At 51.4% G+C, this 7,416-nt stretch overlaps 1 pseudogene; it reads left to right on the top strand.

Annotated features, from left to right (window-relative positions):
- Window positions 1–6,975, top strand: LOC119114884 (splicing factor 3A subunit 3-like; annotated as a pseudogene).
- The last annotated feature ends 441 nt before the right edge of the window (window positions 6,976–7,416 follow it).

Genomic DNA, 7,416 nt, shown 5'->3' with positions numbered 1-7,416 from the left:
TCGACGCACGCGGGGAGCTATCGAAACGTTGCAGTTGTTTTACGAGGGGTTGTTTTGGTTGAGCTGGTTGTAACACAAGCGCACCGAATTAATGTGGGAGCTATTGTCGTAGGTATGTATATGTGTGACGCAAAACCGATTTGTTGCCTCGAGTAGACCTGTGTCCGGTTAAAGCTTTTGCGATTCGGCTCGCCATGGATTCGTAACTCCTGCTGAATGATGCAGATCATGACTTTGTTGCCATTTGTTCGCTTGTCAGGTCACATTCCAGTTCAGGTCAGTTTTGGCTCATATCATAATAGTGTATGAATCAATGCAGCATGGATTTGTCTCAAATTAAACTTTGCATGCTGATTTTATGCATTTATTTGGTAAATCAGTCTTTCATGACCATTGCAAGTCATTGTCTGCTATAATAATGATATTGGTAATTAAATCATTTTTCAAAGTCAGTGTTAAGCCAAGTCATTCAGCATTTGTGTTGACCTGCCCCTACTGAAATTGGGTCTTGTTAGGAGAGCCAATGATGTTGTCCATGATTCCTATTAGTTTTTGGGTCAGGGGTGTACTTTCCTACCTAACGTTAGAAAAAATCATTGTACACCATTTGTCGTGTTTAAGGCAGGACATATATGTAGGTGTACTTCCTACCTAATTGTGTACTTTCCTACCTAACATTAGAAAAAATCATTGCACACCATTCGTAGTGTTTAAGGCAGCACATATGGTAAATAATCTCAAAGCAGGTAGAATCATGCTCCTACCTTCAAATTTCAATAACTTCAATGGCGGGCCCCGAGCGCCGCGCGCACTGCACCGCCTGGACTCCCTAGCGCCGTTTCTGCGTTGCTGTTGCGTAAATACAATATTTCTGCTTACCAAGAACTCTACAAAATGTACGGGACCAAGGTAAACCAACCATTTGTCGTTTAAGGCGGAACATATGGTAAATAATTTCAAAACAGATAGAATCATGCTCCTACCCTCGAATGTTAATAAATATGATAGCGAGCTCCCGAGCGCCGCATGCACCGCACCGCGCCGCCTCGACTCCCAAGCGCCGTTTCTGCGTTGTTGCGAAAGCACAATATTTCTGCTTATCAAGAACCATAAAACATGTACGGGACCAAGGTAACAATAATAAAGCAACCAAATCGTTCTTATCAAGTTTAGGTACATTTATGAAACACAGGCCAGAATTGTCCAGAACATATCCTAAACTAGCCTAACCTAACCTAACCTAACCTAACCTAACCTAACCTAACCTAAAATAACCTAACCTGCCCTAACCTAACCTAACCTAACCTAACCTAACCTGAGAATTGACCAGAACCTAAGCTTAGCTAAGCTAACCTACCCTAACCTAACCTAACCTAACCTAACCTAACCTAACCTAACCTAACTAATCTAACTAACCTAACCTAACCTAAACCTAACCTAACCTAACCTAACCTAACCTAACCTAACCTAACCTAGCCTAACCTCCCACCCTATATCCCCTTCAACCCAGCATCCCATTGGCGTCCATGTTCCATGCCATATAGGTGCCATATAGTGAGCTTTTATTTAGCTGCATGTTCCCATTTTGCTTTACATTCCCCACCCAATCCCCCTGCAACCCATGGTCCCGTTGGCGTCGAGGATCAAATTTCATGGATTCTTGTTACCTTGGCCCTGGTACATTTTTATGTTCTTGATGCTGCTTGATGCGCATTAATGTTGTGGACCCGCGCAGTAATGGCGCGGTTCGGGTGCTGTGTGTGGCGGCGCTCGGGAGCTCGCCATCGTAATTATAAAAAATTGAAGGCAAGATCATGAACTCTACCTGTTTGTGATATTTACGATATGTCCTGCCTTAAACACGAAGGAATGGTTCTTACCTTGGTCCTGTACCATTTATTAGAGTCTTGGTAAGCAGAAATATTGTGTTTACGCAACGGCAACGCAGAAGAAAACGGCGCTAGGGGAGTCCAGGCGGTTGCGGTGTGCGCGCGGCGCTTCGGGAGCTCGCCATCGAAGTTATGTGAAATTCGCAGGTAGGGCATGATTCTACCTGTTTTGAGATGATTTACTGATATGTCCGGCCCTAAACACGACCGAATGGGTGTACAATGATTTTTTCTAACGTTAGGTAGGAAAGTACACCCTGACCGGAACATATCGTTAAATAATCACAAAATAGGTAGATTCATGCTCATCACAATCGCAAATGTCAGCTCCCTTGAAACTGAGCATTTCTGATCATCAGTGTCATTGCTACAACATAGACAAATTATTGTGCATCAAGAGCAACAAGAAATTTACATGTCAGAAGGTGATATTCCCAATTTTGACCATAATGAACCTACCTCACATTGGTAGGATTGCATTGCTGCAAAGCTAGTACCATGCTAACTAGATTCCAAAAGACTGAATCCCCCAAAAGACTGCTCTGCCAAAAGACCAAAGACTGATGGCAATATTCCCTCACACTGGCTTAAGAATATTCGATGATGCCTTTAATACCTGCAGTCAATTCTGGCCTTGCTCCTGGCCTTGCATAAGCATATGGATATAAAATGTTTTTGAAAGGGAAATGTAAAATTTATAGTGAATTGTAGTGTGCATACAGCAATACTGTATCCTGAGTTGCCCGGGTGTGGCTGCCATTATTGTACCCTCAGGGTCAATGACTATCAAATTGCCATCACCACCTTCTAGCATCACTTGTACCATGGTGTTATCATGCTATCATCAATCTACATCATGTTTTTGCAAAAGTTTAGAGCATGAATGACACCAGCCTCCCAAATATTTGCTTTGCTTTCTGTCCATCATGCAACTTGAAACATTTGCATAAGAAAACACATCCACATATTATGCTCATCAGGCATTTTGTGCTTTGCCTTGCATGATAGCACTGAACAGAATGTTCTCTTTCCCCATTACCCTCTGTGCTCCAGAAATGACAATTTGTGAGGAGATGTTCATGAATTCTACTGCTCAAAGTATGTTTTAATCCATTATCACCACGTCTCTGGACACTTGCGTTTTTAAGAGCTTTGGTGTGATGGGGCATGGCGAGACATGGCGGGGTGAGGGACGTAGCAAGGCCATATGGCCCCAGCAGCTGAGTGTGTTGTAAAGCCCCAATGATGATGACTACCACCTGGGGAACATAAATGCTCCCTCGGCCGTCTACGGTTTTTCAACATATACTTCATGTGAAGATAAACAACTTAAAATGTGCTCTGTTTCAAGTCCATGGCATTGTTATATGGCACTCACATTTGATTGTTGCATGTTTTGGGTGAGCCAGGTATACAGTTCTTCTCAGTTACACTTCTGATGTTGTGTATGGTGACAACTATTCAGAACCCACTCTCTTATGTTTGCAGGAACCTATTTACACTTTGTGGCAAACGGCGACCATTGAGGCTTGTGCTGTCAGACTCCAGCCATGGAAACGCTCTTGGAGCAGCAGAGAAGTAAGCACGAGGAACGGGAACGCCTGATCGAGGCCATGAAGAAAGAGATGCTGCACAAGAAGTCCTCCAACCGGGACCGGATCAACTCCGACCACAGGCTGAAGCTGATGCTGGACCGCCACCTCGACTGTAGCCAGATGCTCAAGGACCTGTATGAGGACAAGGACGGCGTGCGAAAGGAGGAGGTGGCCGCGCTCTCCGGGCCCAACGAGTTCGCCGAGTTCTACAACCGCCTGAAGACCATCAAGGACTTCCATAAGCGCCACCCCAACGAGATCAGCGTGCCCATGTCGATGGACTTCGACGAGCTGGACAAGGTTCGCGAAGAGCAACGACGAGACGGTGATGGCCGAGTTCACCGACGAGGAGGGCTACGGCAAGTACCTGGACATGCACGAGTGCTACACCAAGTACGTCAACCTCAAGGGCGTCGAGAAGGTCGACTACGTCACCTACCTCAGCGTGTTCGACCAGCTGTTCGAGGTGCCGCGCGACCGGAAGAACTCCGAGTACCGCGCCTATCTGGAGACGCTGCTCGACTACCTGCACGACTACCTTCTCAGGGTGAAGCCGCTGACAGACGTCGAGGAGAGCATCAAGACCGTGGAGGAGTTCAACAAGAAGTGGGAAGCAGGTGAGGCCTGCGGCTGGATGTTGCCGTGCCAGGTGACTTTCAGCCAGGAAAGTGGAAGTTTACAATGATATTGCTCAATTATGTTGTCCACTTGGCTGGATTTATCTTTTTGACATTCACTTCTTGCATGGCGCGTTTTAAATCACTTCATCGTATGCTAAGCTTGACGTCAGCACGTCTAAGTGACGTAAATCACAATCCTCTGTAGGCTTTGCGCCTCTGGATTGTACGTGATTCTCGTTTGGACCTTCTATCCACTGGACATGTTTAGTAGCATTCCATCGCTTTTCTCGCCGCGAGCACGCAGGAAAACTTTCCTATTTCTTTGTCAGGCGACGCGTAGCGCTCCCCAGCCCCAGTGCTCCCCTCCTCTTGCCCTCCGTAATACCCCGCGAGGTGTTAAGACCTTCCGTCCGCTTTGTCTCAGAGTTCTGACACTTGGCCCATCCTGCAAGACTATGACCAGGGCCCTGACACTCCCAACCGTCTGTGAAGTCAAGTGGCCGCAGCTGGGGGCATTCCCACCAACCGCGATGACACGAACATCCCCGAGTGTCTGATGTGTTCCTCTCCATCTCAGAGCGTGCCCTGCCTTGCGAAGTCTGTGTGACCCTGTCACTGACCTGCTCCCCCCATCCCGTACCCCTGAGCTTGGCCTTACATGTAAGGCCGCGTGTGTGATCTCGCGCTCTGCCTCGGACTCCTCCTCTCCGTCTTCCCAGGAACGTTCCCCGGCTGGCCGAAGGAGACGGGCGGCGCGCTGACGCACGGCGGCGCGCACCTGGACCTGTCGGCCTTCTCCTCGTGGGAGGAGCTCGCCTCGCTCGGCCTCGACCGGCTCAAATCGGCGCTGATGGCGCTCGGCCTCAAGTGCGGCGGCACGCTCGAGGAGCGCGCCCAGCGGCTCTTCTCCACGAAAGGTACGGCACAGTGGGCCGCGCGCGGGACAGCTGCCGGCCGGCTTTGTCTCCTGTCGAAGGATCCGGCTCCGTGGCGTGTTTAGTGTCTCAAAAGGTACCTGGCGGAAGGGCTATTGTCAATAGAAGGTGCCAACGCCACGTGGAATTTGTTCATCGACGGTGCGAACCCTGCATCTGGCACCAGAAGTGATGTGATTGGTTTAGCGCGTGAAATTTCAAGGCGGGTCGACGGGTGGGTGTCAATCCATAATATTTTTCTCTTCCCAACAGAGGGCCTTCCTTCTGAGCATCATTGCTAGTTCGGGGTTGGTGCGCCACTGATTCTGTGAGACGGCTCGACCGTTCTCGACTCGCCTGACTCGCACGACCCACATCGCGGTTGTAGCGACTCCGTTCGAACGAGGTGCGGTAACTGCGTGCGCTTGCTTCTGCGCACGGGGGAGTATGGTTTGGGGACCGATCGGCTAATTTAGTCGGTGTTCTCAGGGAAGCGACTGCAGGACGTGGACCAGTCGCTGTTCGCCAAGAAGCAGAACCTCCGCGCCGGCAAGAACAAGGAGGCGGAGAAGTCTCGCGACCTGGCATTCCTCGAGGCCCAGGTCAGTGAAGGCTAGCATAGTCTTGTGGAATGTTCGATGTGAACTTCGAGCACTAAAGTGTTTATGTTGTGGAGACTTGCAGCATGCGTACGTTACTGTATTTTCAGCTATATCGTAGGATTCTGAAGCTTTTTGAGTTCGCTCATTGTTTCAACAGGATATTGGACTGAGCCACGTTATGTTACGTAGTGGGGCAGTTGAGTGAGGCACCAAAATGCCTTCCCCGCCAGCTCCCCATACGTCATGCTCCCAGTGGGACGTGCCCGTTCCGCTGTTGCATCCTATTCGTGTGCCTTTTCTCCGTTGGCACGTCCCTAGCGTGCCCTGTCTCGTCTCTCTCCGCCCTCTTCCCCCCCCCCCCCCCATGCTTCGCGAAATTAGATTGGTGTGCAGGGAAAATTTGTAGAATGGTGCGGAGTAGGAAGGCAAGATGTGCATATTCTTTGCCCGGCATCCTCGACGTTACCCAAACATACGAAAATTGTGCGCTCTTGGTGTATTCAGAGGCGTGGTTGCCTTCTAACCATGCAGTATCCCGGCTCAGATCTTGAGACGAATATGTGGCAACTTGCCATGAACTGCGGTAAAAACTAAGACTTCAGCAAGAAAACAAAGGGGTATTATTATCGCCGGTGTCGTTCATTGTGTGTCAGCGCCTGGCAGGTGCCGTACTGTCGCACCGACTGCGGCGCCGCTGACGGCGTGCGGCCGTGCCGCAGGTGTACTGGTTCGTGGAGTCGCTCTCGGAGCAGCGCGCCGCCACCAAGGAAACGTGGAGCGGCGTCAGGCGCGCACGGACGGCGAGCGCGACGAGTCGGACGCCGAGGCGAGCGAGCCCGACAGCGACGACGAGGAAGACGACGTGCCCTACAACCCCAAGAACCTGCCGCTCGGCTGGGACGGCAAGCCCATCCCCTACTGGCTGTACAAGCTGCACGGGCTGAACATCAGCTACACCTGCGAGATATGCGGCAACTTCGTCTACAAGGGGCCCAAGGCGTTCCAGCGTCACTTCGCCGAGTGGCGGCACGCCAACGGCATGCGCTGCCTGGGCATTCCGAACACGGCTCACTTCGCCAACGTGACGCAGATCGAGGACGCGCTGGCGCTCTGGGAGCGGCTCAAGGTGCAGAAGACCTCCGGCAGGTGGCAGGCCGACGCCGAGGAGGAGTACGAGGATTCGCAGGGCAACGTGGTCAACCGCAAGACGTTCGAGGACCTGAAACGGCAGGGGCTGTTGTAGGCCGTCGTCGGGGTCCACGCTGTGTCGGTTGGCTGCGGGCCCCCGGTGCAGCCGCCTCATTTTGTCGTCCGTGTCCGTCATACAAAGTCTCATAGGGGTTCGACGGTGGTGAGCTGTGTGTGTGTGTGGCCCGGCGGACTCCTCCTGTGTGAAGCGGCTCCGTTGCTGCCGGTAAGCGATCCTGAGGGAGGGCGCCGTGCTGACTGCGACGCCGCCCGTTTCCGCTCGTTCTCTCACGGGTGGGGAGCTCGGGGGGGGGGGAGGGGGTAGAATCACGGAGCTCATCCGTGCCGGTTCCTGATTGGTTTCGGCTGCTGTGGCGTGGTACGGTGTTTTTTGTCACCATGGAGACGCTGTGTCGGCCTTGTGGTGGGGAACTGCTTCGGTGTCTTTGACCACCCGCGTCCGACTCATAATCAAGCAAATACAGGGACATGGCGAACCCGTGCCAGCGTTTATTGGTGCTGAGTGCTGCAAACGAAACAAGTGCAGCACGGCGCCGAACGACTACGCCTGGCCTCAGGATGTGCGTTGCGTGGTCTGGCCAGAGTCG

Source organism: Pollicipes pollicipes, unplaced genomic scaffold, assembly GCF_011947565.3.
Source record: "Pollicipes pollicipes isolate AB1234 unplaced genomic scaffold, Ppol_2.1 Scaffold_3087;HRSCAF=3621_pilon_pilon_pilon, whole genome shotgun sequence".
NCBI lineage: Eukaryota > Metazoa > Arthropoda > Thecostraca > Pollicipedomorpha > Pollicipedidae > Pollicipes > Pollicipes pollicipes.
The sequence above is the reverse complement of the archived record's forward strand: the minus strand, read 5'-3'. Positions and strand labels throughout refer to the sequence as shown.